Raw genomic sequence first — 22,544 nt, 5'->3', positions numbered from 1 at the left:
CAGGCCCAGGGCCCAAAGCGGTAATAGCGGGGAGGGCAGTTTCCTTGCACACAGCCACCTCAGGTTCGATCCCCACAACCCCATATAGTCCCCGAGCACCACCATGACTGATTCCTGAGTGCAGAACCGGGAGTAACCCCTGAGCATCACCAGGTATGGCTTACACACAAACAAGACCGCCCCCCCAAAAAATGCTCTAGGTCTGGAGAGACAGCACAAGCTTACAGATGTCACCTGAGCATCTCAAGGTGTCTCTGGAGCACAGAGCCAAGAGTACCCCTGAGCACTGTGGCAGCAAAGGAGCTGTGCAGAGCTCACAACAGTGACATCTCTTAGGTCCTTCCCAGAACAGGTGACACCTGTTGCACCACTCATGCCAGGCCGGCCCAGGACAACACCACGGATAGCATCTTCCTCACAATAACAGAAAGAGGCGGATGGTTGACCCTGCTGGAGAACGGCCCTGCCTCACAACTGATCCTGGAGATCAGTCTCTACCAGCCAGAGACAAGGTAGCCGACATCGGCTCTGAAGCTCCTAAAGCAACGCCTCCAACCTCACAGAGCAAATCAGACGGGAGCATTGCGTGGAAGCCTGCTGAGCTCACGAGTGAGCGCCATGAGTGAGCACCAGGTGCACCTAATAGCTCAGGAAATCCTCAGGCCAGGATTTTAACAACACCATCACGAGATAACGTAACAAGCAATATAAAGTCAATTATTTTGCATCTGCTAAAGAAGCAGTCTTAAAAAAATAAACATACAAAAATAAAGGAAGAGCAGGCAGGGAGTGGGGGCGATGGGAGGGAACCTGGGGACACTGGTACTGGGGAATGTACACTGGTGGAGGGATGGGTGTTGGAACACTGCATGACTGAAACCCAATCATAAACAACTTTGTAAGGGTCTGTTTCATAGTGATTCAATAAAAGAGTCAAAATAAATAAAGGAAAAGGTTTTGGGGTGGGCGGGAAACTGCGACATTGATGGTGGAAAGGGCACATTGGTGGTGGAATACTGAATACCGAAAATAAATGTACTTTGTAAATCACGGTGTTTTAATAAATTTTTGGGGGGGCAAGGAAAAGAAAAAAGGTGGTGAAAGAAAAACAGCAGGAGGGAGGGTAAGAAAAGGATGAGGAGAAAGAGCAGGAGCAGGGAGAAAAGCTTCAGGAGTACAGATGGAGCAGGAACAGCAAGGGGGAAGGAGGAGGAGGAGGAAGAGTCAGGACATGACAGACAAGGGAGAAGAGGGGGAGGAGGAGGAGGAGGAGGATGTGGCGGTGGCTGAAGGACATGACCAAGTGAGTACCTGGGACGCAGTTAGAAAGTCTCCCCGTGCCCCACCAACCTTGTGGTCAAGTACTGGGCCACAGACAGTAAGGGACAGGAGATTTCCGAAGGCCAGCGCCTGGGGCGAGGGTGGGAGACAGGATGGACAGGGCAGAGGATGACACAAGACAAGAACCCCAAGACCCACTCACGTCCCCTTGCTGGCCTCCCTAATGCCAGAAGCCAATCCTAACTTTCTGGTGACATCAGACTGGGGTCTGGCTGGGAGAGACCCTGAAAGGAGGGGGAAGGCCACTGCACTGTGCTGAGCCGCTGCCAGGCAGGGACTGGGCAGGGGGCAGCAGGGCAGACAGAGGGAAGGCCTGTCCAGATCCTCTGAAAAACAGGGGACAAGAGGAGTCAGGTCGAGCCCTAAGCACCAGCACAAGCCCTGCCTGAAGAACATCAGGGAAACCAAAGCCACCGGAGGGAGCAGAAGCAATGGCACCCAGGAAACTGTCTCAGCCAGACTGAAAACCAGGCTGCCCAGCAGAGCAAGGACATGACACGCTGTGTGTCCCACCCACATACTCATACAATCCCCTACACTGTGTATGCCCGACCCCATACACTCACATATGCACCAATACAATGTGCAATTCTACCATCCTGCCCTAATCCTGACCCTGGTCGTAACTCTGACCTTGACCCTATATGAGACCCTGATCCTGACACTGACCCTAACAATTACCCTAACCCTAACATTCCTGTCCCTAACCCTACCCATAAACTTAAACCTAACCCTGATGCTAACCCTAACCTGAACCCTAACTTTAACCCAAAAGGTCTGACCCTTACATAACCTTGCCCCTGACCCTGATCCTAACCCTAACTCTGACCCTACTGTAACACGAAAACCTGAGGGCCAGAGCGATAGCACGGCGGGAAGGGCACTTGCCTTGCATGCAGCCAATCAGGATTCAATCCCCGGCATCCCAAATGGCCCCCCGAGCACCACCAGGAATAATTCCTGAGTACAAAGTCAGGAGTAACCACTGAACATCACTGGGTGAGGCCACAAAAAAAAAAAAGTCACTAAAACCAATCCTAAACCTTTCCCTAGCCCATCCTAAACTAACCTTATCCTACATCTAAACTTACACTACCCTCAACCTAACCATAACCATAAACCAATCCTACCCCAAATAATACTCCTAACCCTAATCCTACAAAATCTCTAACCCTAGACCTAGTGCAAACCCTACCCTTTAGTTTCCGTCACCTATACTCACACCAGTCTCACCCCAAACACACCTCAACACTAGCCCTAACCCTAACCAACTCCAACCTAGACGCTCCGCAAGCCCTAACACTACCCCACCATCCCAAGAACCCAACACCAGCCCCTACCTCTTACCTGAACCTTAACCTCTAGCCAATCCTTAGACCCAACCTAGCCCCACCCGTAGCCTCACCCTGACCCTAACCCTAACCACTCACCCCAATCCCTAGCCCTTGCTCCACTCCTAGCCTGACCCTGACCCTAACCCTAGCCTCCAGCTCCAATCCCTAGCCCTAATTCCGCTTGTAGCTTGACCCTGACCCTAACCCTAACCCTGACCTCTCGCCCTAATCCCTAGCCCTAGACTAACATAACCCTAAGCTTCATCCATGATCCCTGCCACTCACTCAGCCGCTACCCCTAGCCCTGAACCTAGAGCTAAACCTCAACCCTAGGCTCTAAACCCCAACCTCGCCCCTACGTAACTGAGGGCCCAACCGAGCAGAAGCGCCGATCCTCACTCTAACACTGAGCCAAATTCGAGCCTGGTCGAACCTGATCCTGAACCCTATCACCTGGCCTAACTAGCAGCCTTACCTGAGCCTGAGCCTTGGTTCGACCCTGACCCCAGTCCTCTCCTAGTCCCGACCCCAGCCCTACACCAACTCCAAACCTAACCCTCGCCCTACCCTAATCCCAGCACCAACCCCAGTCCTCACCCAGTCCTGACCCTAACCCAGCCCTAATCTTAGCATAGCACTCACCACTGGTCCCAGCACTGACACAGCCCGAGCCCAGCCCAAATCTGTCCAGAAAGCCACGTCAGAGCTGGGGCCTGTGCACGTGGGACCTGCTCACTCTGGGCCTGCTCACACGGGACCTGCTCACTCTGGGCCTGCTCACACAGAACTTGCTCACTATGGGGCCTGCTCAGTCTGGGGCCTGCTCACCTGGGACCTGTGCACATGGGACCTGCTCACGTGGGACCTGGTTGCACACATGGGACCTGTTCATCTGGGACCTGTACACATGGGACCTGCTCACCTGGGACCTGCTCACGTGGGACCTGCACATGTGGGACCTGCTCAGCTGGGACCTGTACACGAGACTTGTACATGTGAAAACTGTGCACAAGGGTTCCAACGGTCGCACAGCCAGTGGCGGGTCTCCATCCCTCAGATACGCACTCCTCCAGTGATAAGAACCCTGACTTTCTAGAACCTTCCAGGCACTTTCTGACCTCTCTCTAGCCAGCTCTAGAATCAACCACTTCTCCAAAGGCCTGGGGCTTGTCTAAGAGCCGGCAATGCTGGGCCACAGAGCTGGAACTCTGGGTCCTGCCCAGACCCCAGGACCAGTCTGATCATAAGCAAGAAAGACTTCGGCCAAAGTCACAGTGAGGGACGTTCTACAAACACTAGCCAGCGCTTCTCCAGCCTGCACCAAGGAGACCAAGGCAGGACCGAGGAGAATTGAGAAAATGGTCACTCATCAGAGGAAGCAGTGACACCCAAACAGAATGTGAAACATGGCCCTGAAGTACTAGCTGGATCACCTGCCTTTCATGCCAGACCCACGCTTGGCCTCAGCACCAAGAGGAAGACTGAGGTTGGTGGCTGGAAGCCAAGTAGAACACATGGGAGTGACCCAGACCCTGTCACAGATGTCTCCAATGGCGTGGGTCCATGGGGGAAACTGAGTTCTGGCAGTGCAGGCATTTAACAAATTTCAAACTATCCAAAGAATAAGCCTTTTTTTGGTTTTGGTGTGTGCTTGTTTCTGTTTCAGAACCACACCTGGCAGTGCTCAGGGCTTACTTCTGGCTCTGCACTAGGGATCACTCCTGGTGGGACTCAGGGGACCACACGGGGTGTCAGAGATCGAACCCGGGTCACTGCGTGCACAGCAAGAGCTCTCCCCAACATGCTTATTTAAAATCCACAAAGGACATGACAAGTACGGAGGTAGCTTGGATCAAGACCCAGATGAGGGGCGAGAGAGCTGGTTCAGAGACGCTTGGTCACACAGGAGGACTCTCCCCAGCACCATCGGGAGGGGCACCAGAACCAAGCCGAGAGCAGCCCAAGCGCCACCAAGTGTGACCCCAGAGGACACCAAAGGGCTGGGGAGAGCTCACGGTTGGAGCACTGCCAGGTGCCCCCTCCAAGACAATTGTCACTCGCCATCTACTCCACCATTCAGGCCCAGGAGTGCAGCCACAGAGCCTTAGAGCAGAAGCCATCAGGGCGGTGGGGGCCCCTCAGGCTTGTTAACACACGTGTGTCTGAGAATTCGCCAAGCAGAGGAGGCTGATCCCAACTGGGCCATCAGGAGACCAGGAATGAAGCACCACTTCTGCCCTAAAAAAAAGCCCAACATGGCACGGAGACAAGGACAGAGACACTGAACACACTGTGGATACAAAGGGGGACTCGGCGTCAGGAGGCAACTCAAGTCCACACTCAGGATCAGAGCAAACGAGGCGCAGTCGGGCTCGCCTAAAGCACCACACTCGCAGCTCAACGGCAACAGCCACACAGGCAGGAGGGAGGCTCCGTGGCCACAGCAGCAGCCTAACGAGCCTGCTGGGCCCAGTGCCGCCCACATGTGCTCAGTGAGGTTGCTAGGGCCTCCCTCTGGGAACCGCAGTCAGGGGGTGAGTGCGACTGCAGGGTGCCTGAGTTCCCCCAACCAGTCAGTGCCAAAGCAGAATGGGTGGGAATCATCAAAGAGAAGAAATGCAGGCCAGAAAGATGTGCAGAGGCCAAGCCGCACCAGGAGTGCTCCCGTGCATGGCTGGGTATGGCCCAAAAACAGAAAAAGAAGAAGTTCCCAGGAACAAGTGCACTAATGGGAACAGGAAAGTAGAAGTCTTGGTGCGGGTGGGGGAACGGGAGGTTGAGGGTTCCAGTGGGGGTGGGGGCACCCACAGATGGGACCTCCGGAAGACAGAAGTCAGGGGGGCGCCAAAAGAGGGGATCCCGGGAACGGGAAGGTGGGAGTCCGAGTGGGGCACCCACAGAGGGGACCCTGGGAACAGCAGCTTCAGGGGAGCTTGCACATGTGTTTGTGGGTTGACTTAGTCCTCGACTTCTTGACAAGGAAAGCAATAGGAAAACCCAGAGTTGGGTCAGGGTGAGGGGCTGTGGTCTCTGTGAATGCAGAAGAGAAAACTGAGGGCACAGGAGGAGCCAACCATGCCAAGTGGCAGTGGCATCTCCCAGGAGGGAGCTGAGCCAGTGGCTGCCTACCCCGCGGCAGCCCTACCAGGGACAGAGGGGTGGGCAGTGAGGGGCCAGTGTCCAGGAGGAATGAGTGTGTACCCCCACCCAGATGTGGCCTGGTGCCTGGTGACCAAGCCTGGGAGGCTCTCAGCAGGTGACTTGTCAGGAGGGGTCCTCAGAAGGGGACTCCAAGCGCCTATGTCTCCCCGCTGCCAGGCAGACTGCAAGTTAGTAGCCTGCGCTCCAGGTCACAGGCTGGCAGTGTCGAGGGTCATGATATGAGTGTGGGAACTTTAAAGATTAAATGAGCTAAAAAAAAAAAAAAAAAAAAAAAAAAAAAACGGGGCAGAGAGCTAATTGCACAGGCCAGGTTCAATTCTCAGCATGGCATGGCCCCATAGCACCTCAGGGTGTGGCCCCAAACAGTCATAAATTCCACTCCTGGTGTAGCCCCAAGGGAATAGCCAAAATACTGATGCAAGACCCTGCAGAGTGGCAGACAGGCCGCACCCTGAAGTATTTCAGGGTTACTCCTGGCACACTCACGGGATCACGTGGGAAGCTGGGGATTAAACCCAGGTTGGTGGCATGCAAGGCAAGTGCCCTCCCCACTGTGCTCTCTCCAGTCCTGTAAGGCATGGCCTTGCATGCGGCTGCTGCAGCCCCAGCCTGGTTAGACCCCTGACGCACATGGGCTCCTCACCACAGAGCCAGGAACAGCCCGAGCGCCACTGGCTGGCTCTGACCAAACTTCTCCACCCCAAAAAATCTGTAGAGGAATGTAACAAAAAAATTAAATGCTGGACAAACACTCACAAGCCTACTCTGGAGTTACAATGACAGTGACAACATATGTGGGTGACCCGCCCAATGTCCACCACCTGATGTGCCCCCCGGCACAGGGTGACAGTATCAGGTCATGGGAAGAACAAAATGTTGACACAAATCAGTGCCAGAGACCAGACTGCGAGGCCCCGTTTACAGGAAGTGGCCCAGGAGCGGCAAGGAGACCAGAGGCTGCCGGGGAGAAGGGAGGGCTGCCAATGGGACGGGATTTCTTTGGGGTGAGTAAATGTTCTGGAATTAGCTGGTTACATAACCTTTCAAATGTTTTCATACGTGAATTGTATCTCAGTAAAACACATCCCGAATTTCTTTTAGTTGAATGATACTGATCAAAGAAACACAAACCCCACATTGGTTTTGGCTTTCTATTTTTGGGGAGAGCCACACCCAGCAGTGTTCAGGGCTGACTCCTGGTTCTGCACTCAGGGATCACTCCTGGTGGAGCTGGGGGGGTGGGGCATATGGAATGCTGAGGGTTGAAAATCTGGGCTGGCCACATGCAAGACAAAGCATTTTATCCGCTGTCCTATTGCTCAGGCCCCATCGCACACCTGTTCTAAAGTGGATGAAGTCTCAGGCGAAGCTTCCGAGGATGTGGGGAAACCAGGGGCCAGCAGCTGAGGACAGGCCAACAGGCGCCAACCTCCTCCCCAGCAACTGAGGACAGAGTCAGGCCAGCAAGGGCACCATCTCCCTAGCAGCCAGATGCCTGTCAGCGATCACCCAGGTCAGTATCCAGGTCATGCTCTCTGCGAGACAGGACCCAGGTAGCATTCTGTGAAATGCAGTTTACACTGAAACAAGGAGAAAGACTGATGAAACAGTCAGGGCAAACCTGCTTCCTAGGACTGTCACGGGAAGGGGAGGTCTGGGCTGGGCAGAAAGGGGCCTGATGGAAGAGCTCCTCCAACGAGCAGAGGCAGCTGTGTCTCCAGGGCAGGGCTACAGCACCAAGTCCTCATGCCCGCATGGCACTAGAAACGTGAAGGCTCCTAGAGAGGGAATCATTTTCTTTCGTGGATGGAGAAAGTGATCTGAGAAAAGTCACGGGACCAGAGCAACAGCACAGCGGGAAGTGCACTGCCTTGCATACAGCCAACCCAGAGTTCAAGCCCCAGCACCCTTATGGCACAGCAGGAGAAAGTGCTGAGCTCCTCCGGGATCAGCCCAAAAGAACAAAATGAAAACAAAGTCTTCAGAAGCAGAAGCAGGGTGTTCGCTTCGGCAGCACATACACTAAAATTGGAATGATACAGAGATTAGCCTGGTCCCTGCGCAAGGGTGGCACACAGAAGCAGATCCAGGGCGGGCACGGGGGAGCGGCGGGCACAGCCCCATCCTCGGGCCTGAGGGGTCGGCCGGCGCCCAGAGCACTCTCCATTCCCCCAGAACAAAATACAATCTGTTTCAGGGAGGCCCTCAGAGGATGGCTCAGCAGCAGAAGGCGCCTGCCTGGCAAGCCAGCAGCTGACTCGGTCCGGCTGCCTGCCTGCGCCAAGTGCAGCGGCAGCTGTCCCCTCCCTGGGTCACAACAGAATGTGCACACTCAGGCACACAGGCAGGTGTGTGCGAGCCACAGGCACCGCCCCATGATCAACTGGGAAACAAAGGGGGCGGGCGGGGAAGGGGCAGCAAGTGGGGATGGAGGCAGGACTGCGAATGTGGTGGGAGACAAGCCACAACACATGGGGTGTGGCAAGGGCACAAATGGGGATGGATGGGGGGTACATGCTTGGAAGGGGCACAAAATGGGACAATGGAGCAGGGCAGGAAGGAGGCAGGAGAGGCCAGAGGTGCAGAGCTGTCCCTGTCCGATGTGCAGAAAACCCGGGCCTGGGGCCGGAGCCATAGCACAGCAGGGAAGGCATCTGCCTTGCAATTCCCAGCATCCGTTATGGTCCCTGAGCACTGCCAGGAGAAATTCCTGAGTGCAGAGCCAGGAGTGATGCCTGAGCACCACCGGGTGTATCCCAAAAATAAACAACAGAAAACCCATGCCTGCTTCCATGGACACCAGCCACACCTGCTGACCTCCTGACACCCATGCCAGGCACCTTCCAGACTCTTCTGTCTATTTTCTCCACACACGGGGGCGAGGGGCTTATGCAGTGGTGCTCGGGGATCACTCCTGGCAGGGCTCGCGAGGCCCTGTGGGGTGCCGGGCCTCAACCCCCTTCAGCCTTTTTAACTGAATTGATTCCTTCTGCTTCTTAGCTTGGGGTCTTGGGGCCATCCCCAACAGCTTCAGAGCTACTCCCAGCTCTGCTCAATCCCACTGGGTGCCAGTGGTCCAGACCCACCCGCAGACCAGTGGCCAGTGGGTCAGACCTGGTCCTCCTGCTCGTGAAAATTGAGCCCAGCCCATTCAGCCACCTCCTAGATTAGATTTCAATATTTAAAAACATCAAGAGAGAAAAGACAGAAAGCTGGAGCCACACAAGAGAAAACACCTGGACATCACCTGAACGCCGCTAAAAGGCACTTCAGGAAGGGAAGTCAGTCAGACTGGCCACCTGGCGAAAGACCTGGGCTGGGAGATGGCTTGCAGGGCCGGAGTGGGATCCCAGCACTGAAACAGAAGCATCAGGCCCATGATCACAGGGAGTGGTACCCAGGCTCCTGATTAGGACGCCCCTAAAGCCAGATTAAACCAGAGACACCAGCACCACCAGGACACAATGAGCCAGCAGACGCCTAAGACTTAACCAGAAACTTGCTCTATAGCTCCGGAAAGGGGCTGGAACAATAGCACAGTGGGTAGGGCGTTTGACTTGCATGCGGCCGACCTGGGTTCGATTCCCAGCATCCCATATGGTGCCCTGAGCACTGTCAGGAGTGATTCCTGAGTACAGAGCCAGGAGTAACCCCTGTGCATCACCGGGTGTGACCAAAAAAGCAAAAAAATAAAAAATAAAAATAAATAAATCTCCGGAAAGATGGGCCTGCAGAGACGTGTCTGAGAACATGCAGGAAAGTGAGCTGCGACAGCGCCCCGACCCAGGGACCAAGACACCAAGCGAGCTACTGGAAGAGCTCCAGCCCCGAGAGACTGGAACACGCTCGCAGAGCTTTCCTGACACCCTTCCGAGGGACCAAAGGCCAGAGGTGAGCTTGGAGGGCTCAGGGTCAGAACCCAGTCCATGCCACACCTGACCAGCCCAAGGGTGAAGCCTGCGGTGCCAGGGACAGAACCAGGCTGGCACATGCCTGCAGGCACTCTAGCAGCTGGGCCCATCGCAGCACCCACACTGCTTTGAAAAACGAAGTTGGCCACAAAGCAAGGGAGGCAGGCACCAGGGCACGGACAGCCACCTGTGGGCGAGGAAACCTGACTCCAGGCTCATGGCCACCCACTGAAGTCCAAGCTCAAGTCGACCCCAGTCACCACCGTAAAGAAATGTCCCACTCACAGCCGCTGAGGTGACAGTCCCTGTTGGGCATGGATGGGAGCTCGGGAATACAAGGGTGGCACATGCCATGGAGCAAGACATCACCACAGAGTGGGGAGAGCACTGTGACCGTGGCGGGGGGGGGGAGGGGGGGAGGTTCGCCTTGCATGAGGCTGATCCAGGTGGGATCCCTGGCATCCCATATGGTCTGCCGAACACTGTCAGGAGTAACTCCTGAGTGCAGTGCTAGGGGTAACCCCTGAGCATCACCGGGTATGACATCACCACAGAGACAGACACTGCATGTGTCACACGGCATCCACAGGGGCCACATGCACAGAGAAATGAGGGTTGTGACCCAGAGTGCAGGTCACCAGACATGATCTGGGATGGTCAGGCAGATGGAAAGCAAGCATGGCCAGCAGCCGGCACAAAGGCTGGGCTTCCTGCAGTCCCAAAGCAAGAGCCGCAATCTTCGACTGGCTAGTCACCATAAATTCACTGTCAACAGTTTAAGGGCAAACACCACCTGCGTCCACGTGAAAATGAAGGCACCTCTGTCACGCTGTCAGAGCCGTGAAAAGTTCCAGACACACAGCGACCCACAGAGCCCCTGGGCCACACTGCACCCGGACTCCCTCAAGGAAGACCCAGCCAGGGCTGGACCCAAGGCAGGGAAACCCCACAGAGCATGGTGACCACACGCTCAGGATAGGAACCAAGAGCCCAGGGTCAGGGGCCTGGCTGGGCACCTTTGACTTTAAGAACTTTCCAGGCTGGGACTGGCATGGTGATACAGCAGGAAGGACACTGCTTGCAAGCAACTGACTCAGGTTCAATCCCTAGCACCCCACAGGGCCCCCCGAGACCCACCGGAACTGATTCCTGAGTGCAAAGGCAGCAGTAAGCCCTGAGCACCGCCAGGTGTGGCCCAGAAACGAGAAAGAAACTTCCCTTGGTGGCTCAATGTCTTTTTTTTTTGGGGGGGGGGCTTTTTTGGTCACACCCAGCAATGCTCAGGGGTTACTCCTGGCTCTGCACTTAGGAATCACTCCTGGCGGTGCTCAGGGGACCATATGGGATGACAGGGATTGAACCCGGGTCGACCTCGTGCAAGGCAAACGCCCTACCCGCTGTCCTATCGCTCCGGCCCCTCAATGTCATTCTTACGCTCACTCCTCTGCTGGCGTTTTTATCCCTGGCACTACAGGGGCTCCCAAGCCCAGGCTGCCCTAGTGGCCCCCACACTGTTATGGCAGCTCAAAAAAAAAAAAAAAAAGAACTGAAAAGACTGGGAGGATGTCCAGGCTATACATCAAAGCCGAGACTCCTGCGGCTAAGAGAGATGCCCCGGCATTTCGGATTGGACAGTCAGCCCGGCAGGAAATGCGACTGGCGCTCTGCACAGTCCCAAGCCTGGTGTGTTTCTCCAGCATACGCACACAGGAGGCCACTCAAAACCACAGAACCGAACTGTTTTCACTGCCTCCAAAATCTGTTTACAACACAAATAAAGCCACAATAAAAATAAACGATAAAAATCACAATGGAAAAATAAAATAAAATCACAAGCCATTTTCTTTCTTATTTTGATTTTTGGGCCATACTCAGCAGTGCTCACGGGTTACTCCCAGCTCTGCATTCAGGAATTACTCCTGGTGCGCTCAAGGGACGGTACATGGAGGGCTGAGATTGGAATGGGTTGCCACATGCAAGGCAAGCACCCTCCCCGCTGTCCTATTTCTCCGGCCCCACAAGCCATTTTCAAGGTCTATTTATGTGGTGCAGGCTGGAAGCAGGGCCGGGCTGCCCCCGGCATCTCCAGAGCAGGGGCCAGTCATCTCCTGCCTAGAGGGGCCGTCTCATCCTAGGAGAAAGTGTCCTTGGCTCTGGGCCAGTCCCCGTTGACCTGCTCCGCCCAAGCTGGGGCCCAGCCGCAGCAGATCTAGCGATCCTCAGGCTCCAAACTACAGCTGTGCCTTGTTCGCCCCAAAATCCAAGGGCTGCCCCACAAGCCAGTTGGATCTCACAGTCGGAACCACACACCCTCTGGGGGGGGCAGCTCCTCCCATCCTTTCTGTCTTGGGGTGTCACCCGTGAGTCACCCCAGTAAGGCAGACTTGAGGAAGCAACCGGAGGAACACTCCTTCCAACAAATGCTTATTAAGTGTTGGGAACAAGCCAGCAGTGACAGGACAGGAGCAGGGTCGCCCCCCACCCTGGGGGAGGTCTGGCCGTGGGGAGGCAGCAGGCTCTCCTGTGTGTGTGTGTGTGTGTGTGTGTGTGTGTGTGTGTGTAAGAGACTCCAGGGGGGTGGTCTGAGGAGAGAGGCACCCCAGCAGAGGCGTGGCCCTCCAAGGACTGCCTGCTCTGGCAGAGAGCACAGGCCCCTTCTGCAGCCCAGCAGCGCAGGGGGGAGGGGGGAGGGGAGGCAAGGGGCAGAGATGGGAAAGAGAAGGGGAGAGGGGAAGGGCAAAGGCAGCGGGGAGGGAGAGAGGGTCAGGGAAGAGAAATGAGAGGGGGCAGGAAAGGGGGAGGAGGGGAGGGGCGGGGAGGGGCAGGGAGCAGGGGAGAGGCGGGGAGGGGCAGGGAGGGGGCCTCCCGGACCCACAAAGCCTCTTCCCACTTCTCTTCCGGGCCAGCTGTCCCCTTCCCACTCAGTCTCACCCTCAAAGCACCTGCCACGCCGCCCCCTTCCCGTCCGCCCGCCCCCTCAGGCTCGGGGCGACGCCTTCCTGGCCCCTCAGGTAACTCCACCTCAGGCAGGAACCCCAACAGCCTTGCCCTGGGGAGGGGTCCCCTGACTGTCAGCGCAGAGCGCCCCCGCCCCCAGCACTCGCCCCCGTCTGGGCTCGGGAGCCTCCCCGGGGCCACTGCTCCTCAGTGGGCTCCGGCCTCCCCTCCCCACCCGCCGGGCACTGAGGGGACGCCTGCATGCGGGGGGCCGGAGAGGACGACGCCCCCCGCACGGGCAGCCCCGGAGGAGGCCTCGGCCGGGCCCCGGGAAACGGGCCGAGGGGCTGGTCCCCCCACACCCCCAGGAGGGCCGAGCGGGGCTCCGTCACGCCGCACCCCACAACGCCGCGCAGCCTGGGCGGGGCCGGCGGGCCGCGTGCTGGAGGCCGAGCGGCCGGCACCCCCCAGGGCGTGGCCGCCGCACCCCGACCCCGGCGGCGGCCGGACAAAGGGGCCCCGGCCCCCGCCCCGCCCGGCTTCCGGCGCGAACCCCCGGGCCCGGCCCGCAATCCCGCTCCGTCTTTGCCCCGGTGTCGGGGGGCCCGGAGCGGGCCGCCCCCGCCCGACCGGCCCCCGCGCCGAGCGAGGGTCCCGCGGCCGCGGGCGGCGCCGGGCGGGGCGGAAGGAAGCGCCGGGCGCGGCGGACAAAGCGCGGCCGCCGCCGCCGCATCCATCCCCGCGGGCCGCAGCGGCTCCCGGGGGACGCGGGGGACGCGGGGGAGGCCCCGGGCGCGGGCGCGGAGGCGCCGGCGGACACCCGGGGCCGGGGGTGGACGCGGCGAGGACGGGCGCCGGGAGGGTCCGGGTGACAGGGAGCGGGGAGGGGCCGCGGGGTGATGCCGGGGGCCGGGCCGGGGCGACGGGGCAGGGCTGAGGCGCGGGGTGGGCTGAGGCGCGGGGCTGAGGCGAGGCGCGAGGCAGGGCTGAGGCGCGGGGCAGGGCTGAGGCGCGGGACCCGGCTGAGGCGCGGGGTCGCGCCGAGGCGAGGCGCGAGGCAGGGCTGAGGCGCGGGCGGACGGGCCGCGGCGGGCAGGGGTGGGGCCGGGCGCGGCGGGGAGCACGGAGCGGGGAGCGGGGAGCGGGGGGCGCCCGCACTCACCGTGCTGCTCGGGGCGGCCGCGCGTCGCGCTGTCAGCAGCCGGGGCCGGCGCGCGCCGAGCGGAGCCCAGGGCCGAGCCGAGCGGGGTGCGGTCACGGGCCCGGGGCGCCCCGCAGCATCCTCGGCCGCCCGCGCGCTCCCCGCCTCGCCGTCGTCGCCGCGTCGCCGCCGCCGCCGCCGCCGCCGCCGCAAATGGCGCCTGGCCCCGCCCACGGCCCCGCCCACGGCCGCGCGCCGGTGACGTCACCCGCGCCGCACGCCCCGCCGCCGCCGCCGCCGCCCACCCGGGTGCGCCCCGCGCCCCCCGCGCCCCCCGCGCGCTCCGACCTTGAGCCTCCGCCCTCGGGCTGGGGGGGAGGGGGGCGTTTGTCGGGCCTCGGGGAGGCTGGTCCTCACCCCCGGGCTCCCGGAGTGAGGTGACGTCCCCGCAGCCCCTGCCCCCCAATCACCCCGGGCGGGGGTCCTCCGCTGTCACCGGCCAGGCCTCCCTCGGACGGCGGCCGAAGCCCCCCGCGGACCTGGGCCCCCCTCGGGGAGCGCCGCGCCACCTCCCCGCGGCCGCCTCTGCGGGCCTGACTCAGCGGCCGCCGAGCTCCGTCTGCGGATGCCCGAGCGCAGGGCAGGGCTGCATTGGTGCAGGGTGGCCTGTCCACCCCCGCACGTGCACGGCCGGGCAGAGAGGAGCTCAGTTCGCCTGGAGGTTGCACGCGGCCCGAAGCCTTTCATGTGTGGACGCGGGTGGACTTCCAGGTGGGAGAGGGCAGAGGACAGAGGGGCCAGCCGTGAGTCAGCCTCCTGCCGCCCTGCACCCAGCTGGGTGCCACTTGCCCAGTGTGGGTCTCCCAGCCCCAGCCGGAAACCTGATGCCTTGAGTGGCCCTGCTGACCTCCGCATTCGGTCCCCCGAACTCCTACTGGCTCCTTTCATTCTCCACAAATATTTGGCAAGAGACCATAGCGCCCCCCCCCCCCCCACAGAGGAAGGTCAGCAGGGCTCAGCACACCGGCATGGAGCAGGTGAGGCCACCTGCTGGCAGGGCCACAGCCAGAGTGCCAGTGCCCGCAGCCACAGAAGGGAGGAGCACTGGGCAGTGAGTCTGCAGCGATGGGAAAGCCCAGAAACGACTCCCCTCTGGGACACATGCCCTCCACAGCCCACAGTCAGAGGGGCCCCGGCCAGAGCTGAACATCCCCACCCAGACTTGCTTGAGACTCCAGCTTAGCCCTAGCAGTGCTCAGGGCTTATTCCTGAGTCTGTGCTCAGAAATTACTCCTGGTAGCACTCAGAGGACCACATGTGGTGCCAGGGATTGAACCCAGGTCATTGAACCCGGGTCAGTGCATGCAAAGCACCTTAACCCGGTAACATATCTCCAGCCCCGGAAACACAATTTTAGTTTGTTTCGTTTTGGGTCACACCCTTTGATGCTCAAGGATTACTCCTGACTCTCTGCACTCAGGAATTACTCTTGGTGGGACTTGGGGGACCATGTGGGATGCGGGGATCAAACCCAGGTCGACCACCTGTAAGGCATACACCCTACCTGCTGTACTATCCCCTGGACACCAGTTTTCATCTTCTGACTAAGCACTTGGGGAGGGAATTGCCAAGTCCCAGGGTGGATGTCCACTCAGTTGTATGAGACGTGTCCAAGCCCTTGTAAACTTTGTGACTTCCCATCATTTGATAAAATTTTAAAAAAAGGAGAGAGGGGCTAGAGAGACAGGACAGTGGGGAGGGTGCTTATTGTGCGCACAGCCAAGCTGGGTTCAATCCCCTGTACCCCTTATAGTCCCCCAAGCACCCCCCAGGAGTGATCCCTGAGTACAGAGTCAGGAGTATGGCCTGAGCATCACGGATATGTCACCACACCTGCCCCCCCCAAAAAAAAGAAATAAAAGGAAAAACAGTGTCCAGACCCAGTTTGCCTTGCAAAAAACCTTGAAAAGATGGTCTGGGCCAGGGGACAGCCAGGAGTGACCCCTGAGAACCAGCAGATGTGGCCCCAAAACACAAACAGGCTGGGCTGCAGCTTTGCAAGGGGGGCCCCAGGCTCAATCCCCAGCATCACAGGGTCCTATCCTTGTCCAAACCCAGTGGTGCTCAGCAGTGGCCCCTGACCCATACAATGCCCGGAACGAAACCTAGGCACGTGCATATGGCAGACGAGGCCCTATTTGGGGAGGTGGAGCCACACTGGAAGTGCTCAGGGGTCATCCCCCACCTGTTCAGGGGCCCCCGTGTGCGGCCAGGGTTTGAGTCTCTTTCAGTGCATAGAGCTCATTCTCCAGCCCGAGATGTGCTTTCCTTATTACAAATAGCATATCTGCGTGGGGGAAAAAAAGAGGAAAAAACTGGAAAATACTGGATTCTAAAAAGCAAGCTTGTTTGCCAAACGGATCTCAGTCCACAAGCAGGTGGCATATTGTTTTCCTTTTTAAATCGTGGTAAACTAACTAGAAATAATGTTTGCTATGGCGACCACTTTGAATGCACAAGTCTGTGACGTGTTGTGCATTCACATGGGGCGCAGGCTGGCCTGGAATCTTCTCAGCTGGGCCCTGATTCATCGCCCTGCCCCGCTACCCCCACGCCCCTCCCGTGGCATCTGTGGGGCTCCTCACTCCTCGGCCTGTCCACACGATGGAGGTCTCCTGTCCCTACTCCTGCACCCTGCAGGGGCCCCACAGGCTCTGGGGAGTCCCCAGGCGAGGCCGGCCTGGTCCTTCTTGAGCCAGTGGGGGCACCCTAGCCGTCCTTCTGACCGGAAGACCTCTCCATGGGCTGGGGTGGCTGTCCAGGGCACACCTCACCTCGTCTTTCTTCCAAGTCTGGTGATAGCCCAAGGACCGTCACAGAGTGGGGAGCCTCCAGGCTGTCTTCTCCCTTCCCTCCCCTTCCCTGTTGCTGCACAGCCGCTTCACACACAAGGGGGGGGGGTTTTCCGGAGGGCGGAGAGCTAGGACGGAGACAGTGCGCCCAGCGGCCCCTGCACCTGCACTGCTGGGCAGCCACTTTGCGCCACCGAGCCAGCACTGGGTCCCAGTTTCGTCTCTGTGGGTCTCTCAGGACGCCGGCCACACTGACCACAGCTGGCCTCTCTGTGTGCCCAACCCCACCCGGCATGCAGGGACCCCCAGGATATCCCGACAGTGCTCAGACCACAGACCCCATGTGACCACGCTCTGGGCTGCTGCTGTGTCTTCCAGGACCTCAGCCATTACTCTCCATCTTTACAGTGTGAGACACACTCCACAGTGCTCACCCCCCCCGCCCCCCAGCCACGTAAGCGCTGTGGTCCAGGGTAGCTCTCTGGGGAGTGCTCAAGAGATCAAATCTGAGGCTCCAGCAAGCAAAACATTCAGCCCGTGGCCTTCCAAGAACACCTTTGCAGCGGGGGGTGGGGGTCTCCCAGGGGTTCCAGAGCACTTCTGAGGGTACCAGGCCAGCTGGGCCAGCAGTTCAAAGCCAGGCCAGAGGATGTGGTGACTTGAGACCACCAGGGTCACCCCAGCAGACTCGGTAGGCCAGGTGGTGCCAGATCAAACTTAGTCTGTGTGTGCGCTAGGTATACACCCTTACCCTCACCGATGTGTTATTTCCTGGCCCCCAAGAATTCTTTTTTTTTTTCTTTGCTTTCCCAGCGATGCTCAGGGATTATTCCTGGCTCTGCACTCAGGAATTACTCCTGGCGGTGCTTGGGGGACCATATGGGATGCCGGGAATCGAACTCAGGTCGGCCACGTGCAAGGAAAACACCCTACCTGCTGTGTTATTGCTCCAGCCCAAGAATTCTTTTTTGAGGGAGGAACATCCAGTGATGCTCAAGGCTATTCCTGGCTGTGCTCAGGAGTGACCCCTGGTAGTGACCACAAGTGCAGTTGGAAATGGAACCAGGATCAGTCACATGCCAGCCCTTTCCAGCCCCAAGAATTCTTTGTAGAACAATCCCAAGACCATCTCAATAACTCCAGAGATCTCAGCCAGAGTGATATCACAGTAGGTAGGGCACGTGCCTCGCACAGGGCAAACCCAGGCTCTGTCCTAGGCACTCCATGCGGTCCTCTGAGCTTCACCAAGAGTGATTCCCTGAGCAAAGAGCAAGGAGTAAGCCCTGAGCATCCCTGGGTGTGGCCCGAAAAACAAAAATAAATAAATGAATGAATAAAAAATCTTGGGCCAGAGAGATAGTACAGTGAGTAGGGTGCATGTTTTGAATCTGGGTTCGATCCCTGGCACCCTCTATGATCCACCGAGTCTGCCAGGGGTGACTCCTGAGCGCAGGCCAGAAGTAATCCCTCAGCACTGCCAGATGTGGCCCCCAAACAAAAGAAAAATCTCCAAAGATCTTCCGCTGCTCATCATGTTCGTTTCACTGACTGTCTCATCAGTGTTTGGGGGTCTCCCAAGCAGTGCTTGGTGGACTGAGGGTCTGCTCCTGGTGATACTTGGTTAACAGTGCTGGATCCCTCGGACCTCAGAACCTGCAGAGCAGAAAGCCACGGCCCTGACAGCACTCGGCCTCGGCCCCACAGTTGTGCTGGGAGCCATGCGGTGCAGGCCTACCTTCCAGGCCTCGTCAATGATTTTTTTTGTCTGGGGCACCCACTGGTGCTTGATGGGTAGAATGTTCGTCCTCCCTTCTGAGGCTGGCAGAAGGGAGATGCGTCCTCTGTCTGGCCAGCCAGACTGAAGCCTGCCCCCTCGCTCAGAGAGCACAGCCTGGCCAGGTTTCAGCTGCTGACTCTTCCAGAAGCTGTTGTTGTATCTGCACCAGTGCAGACCAATGGGCCTGCGCCAGCCTCAGCCATCACTCCCCAGGGCTCTGCAGAACCTCCGCCCTGCTGGCCTGAGGCACCAGGCGGCAGGGAGATGTCTCTGCTCTTGGCCCGAACACCCCACTCTTTGCTGTCTCCAAGTTCAGTGGGTCCCTTCTGGTAGTCCCTGTCCCAGACCCTCCCTCTCTCGGATGGCATCCCACCCAACCCAGGCTGTCACATCTGAGAATCCCCACCCCTCGCAAGGTCATGACCCCAGGGATGGGGTTAGGATGAGACACAGCCTTTGGGTGCTCCCCTGGGTTGTCCCCTCGAAGAAACACCTGGGGTCCCCTGTCTTTAGAAGCGGGTCTGTGCTGGTAATCCCTCCAGCGTCCATGACACGCCCCCTTAGTCACTGTGGCGGTCCCTGCTGATGCTGAGCAGACTCAGCACACCTCCTTTCCCGGGGACCATCACCTGTCCCAGAGGGCACAGCCCCTGCCCCACTGGTCCCCACATTCTGCCCTCTGACCCCATAGAGGAGACAGGGACCACATGCCTTTGGCGGCTCCGAGGCACACTGAAGGTGGAACACCCACAACTACCACCTGGGATGGGCAGCTCGTGCCGCAAGCCATGTCCTGGGGCACTTCGGTGCTCCTCGACCCCTTTGCCCCTAGGCCGGTGTGGACCTCGCTAGCTGGGCATTCCGGGACTGGCCAGCGTCTGTGCAGTGCCCACTTCCATCCACCAAACACGGCAGGGGAAGAAGTTGTGCTGCTCCCAGTCGTGCAAGCCCCAAGGCTCAGTCCTCTGTCACCAAGCCCGGTGACTCGGGTCAGGTGCTCACCCCGGCTAGACAGCAGATCTTCGGGAAGCCCCGCTCCGCCTCTCGGGAGGCCCCGCCCCGTCCTGCCTCTGGGGGCGGAGCCTCGTGGTCCAGGCCAATAGGAGCCTCGCGACTGAGTGGAGAGGGCGGGGCCTGTGGAACCCGACGGTCTGGGACTAGGGTCGCAAGGTCACCTCCGCTGTACACCCGGGAAGGCTGTGACGACCCTACCAGCGGGCACTCCAGGGGGTCCGGACAAGCTCTGCCCCACGGGGCCGCGTCCCTGACTGGACAGTCCATGGAGGAGCAAGAGGCAGAGGCTGGTCCCAACGTGCAGGAGGGAGGAGGGGGTCCAGGGACCACCGCAAGGAGCCTGTCCTGCCCCAGAGACCCTGGCCACAGTGTTTAGGTGTTTTCGCGAGCACGTGGGGCGTCTCCGGTCAGAGGCTCCTCCAGGCCCGGCCGCACCCGCCGAGCAAATCTTTCCAGCCTACTTTAGACCCGTTTTGATTTGGTTTTGAGGACCCACAGGCAGTTCTCACCGGATCTTCCTAGCTCTGCGCTCAGGAGTGGCCCCTGGTGGAGTTGGGGGACCACACGTGGTGTCAGGATGGAACCTGGCTCAGCAGCATCACAGTGAGCCCTGAAGCCCTCAGCTGTCTCTTCTCTGGCCCTCGGGGTCTGGCTTTGAGCAGGAGTGTGCAGGGGTGGAGGAGCTCGCGAGCCCCCAGAGCCTGGACAGGAACTGGTTCCTGCTCTTGCCCACCCTAAGCAGGCACGTCGGGGCCGCTCCAGCGCTTGGTCTGTACTTTTCCACCCATGGACCTACCGAGGACAAGGTGAAAACAGCTGTCACCGCAAATCAATGATCCAGGCGCCCAGACGCCGCTTGAAATGGTTTGGAAGACGGATCGATTCCTTTCCAACAACACAGGGGAAGGGCAGGCTGCTGGGCACAGGGGCTCAGCACTGGTGGGCGCAGGGCAGCAGGCATGTGCCTGGCAAGGGTGGCCGTGGGGACGCCCCTTCCCCCTCCCCATGCATCACACAATGAGGGACCCAGAACCCCAAAAAGAACAGAACCAGTGGGCAGCCCTGGTCAGGTGGAGCCCAGGACCTGGGTATCTGCCAGCAAACCCATTTCCACGGGCTGCGGCGCTCACAGGCCAAGTGTGCTGCGTCACTCAGCCAAGGCCCAGGGGGCAGAGGTGGCGGGGAGGGCATGGCGGGTGGGGCCAGCAGAGGGACGTTCAGTCGGGGAGAACGGGCAGTTCTGCGGGCGGGGGGCAGCGATGGTGCTCGGCCACAGGACCCTGCTGTGTGCCCTGGCTCACTTATGCCTATAGAATTCACGCGCTTTACATCCCTAGCGGTGGTGTCTCATCCTCAACGGATTGAGCAGGGAGGAGGAGGCCCGCTCGAATCGGGGAGATGGCCGTGTGGCAGCCAGTCGGTGTCCAGCTTCTGTGCAGGACCCCGATGGCACCCCTATGCTCACTGAGGTGCAGCTTCGAAGCTGCAGTTCCTATGGGCCGCGACGACCCCAGCGGAATGGAAGGTTGCAGGCCCAAGCATCACCAGGACTCCGGCCGCCCGCTAGGGCCTCTGCTGAGAGTCGCCTCCACAGCCACGGATGCTGGAGCTGGACCGTAAGCCCCTCCGAGCGCTGACGGGGCAGCGGGCAGGGCAGGGGCTCGAGGCAGAGGGTGGGGCTAAGGCGGGGTGGGGAGGAAGGGAGGGGCAGGGGGAGGGGCCTGGTTGGGGCCAGAGGCGGGGCTGGGGGAGGCAGGAGGGGGGCCAGAGGCGGGGCTGGGAGGAGGCATTGGAGGGGCGGGGCTGGGAAGGGGCCGTCTGACCTTGGGGTAGGGAGGTCCTCAGCAGACCCTGGTCTTGGAGTCCGTTGTTTCTGGGTATTATATATTTTAATGAACGCATCACTGGCCAGAGAGCTTAATAGGCTGACCCAGTGCGTGTCTCTCACCCCCAGGACTGGCCACTCCACACAATGGGCACCTGGCAGCTGGGGCTGGAGGGCCACGCCCGCAGCAAAGGAGAAGCAGCTCCCTGTGTGCTTTACCCTCCGGGCAGTTCCCCAGCCTGACTTTGGGTCTTGACAATCTGGCCAAAGAGAAACCAGGTGTGGGCTGCACAGGGCTGAGGCCGTTGCCGTGCAGGTGGCTGGTCCCCGTGATCCACTGCAGTGTGTGGCCCCTGAGGACTTTCGGGTGTGGCCCACTCCTCCCCCCAGTAAAACGGCGACCAGGCAGACAACACTCGGGGACTGAAGCCATAGTACAGCGGGCAGGGCGCTAGCCTTGCCTGCACAGTCGACCCGGTTCGATTCCCATGTGGTCCCCCGCACCTGCCAGGCGTGACCCCTGCGTGCAGAGCCAGGAGTAACTGACTGAGCACCGCCAGGTGCCCCCGAGAAACATATCCACACAAATGTAAGGTGTTTTGTTTTTATTAACCCTGCATCCAGTGGCTGGTTAGTTTCCTGTCGTCCTCAGGACCTCAGGACACCTTGAGTGGGCACCGCTGCACTCCTGGGACGCGAGACCTGGGGCTGGAGCGCCAGTAAAGCACGAGGTCAATCCCCCTCACCCCAAAGGGTCCCGAGCCCACCAGGAGTGATCCCTGAGTGCAGAGCTGGGATTAAGCAATAAGCACTGCCAGGTGTGCCCCCAAAGAATGTGAGACCTTGGGGGGGCCAAAGAGATAACCCTGGGGTCAGGCGCTTGCCCTGAGGAGACGGGAGTTTAAATCCCGGGCACCACAGGGAGAGAGCCCCCAGCCCCTTCCAGGGCTCCTGGGATGCTCCCGCTGGTCTCTGGAATTTCTCTTTGGCAGCAGCAGCCTAGTCTGACACTCGTCACCTCTGGAGGGTCGTAGACTGCCTGCTCCACACACGGGGGCCTGGCAACAACCCATCCCTCCGGGAGACACCCCAGCCGCTGTGCCATGTGGCCCCGCACCCTGCGTGTGTGAGCAACACACACATGCACCGACCAGGCCCAGGTGCATGAGTGTACATAGGGATGTGAAGGAGTGGCCATAAGATTATGCGTGTGTACAGATGGGTGTGTACAGCTGTTGATTCTGTAAGAC

General features: G+C 59.4%; 1 pseudogene; it reads left to right on the top strand.

Moving 5' to 3' along the window:
- Positions 1-7,835: 7,835 nt before the first annotated feature.
- LOC130023275 (uncharacterized) lies at positions 7,836-7,917 on the top strand (annotated as a pseudogene).
- The last annotated feature ends 14,627 nt before the right edge of the window (positions 7,918-22,544 follow it).

The sequence above is a fragment of the Sorex fumeus genome, unplaced genomic scaffold, assembly GCF_029834395.1.
Source record: "Sorex fumeus unplaced genomic scaffold, SorFum_2.1 ptg000022l, whole genome shotgun sequence".
Taxonomy (NCBI): domain Eukaryota; kingdom Metazoa; phylum Chordata; class Mammalia; order Eulipotyphla; family Soricidae; genus Sorex; species Sorex fumeus.
This window is presented reverse-complemented; position numbering and strand designations above follow the sequence as displayed.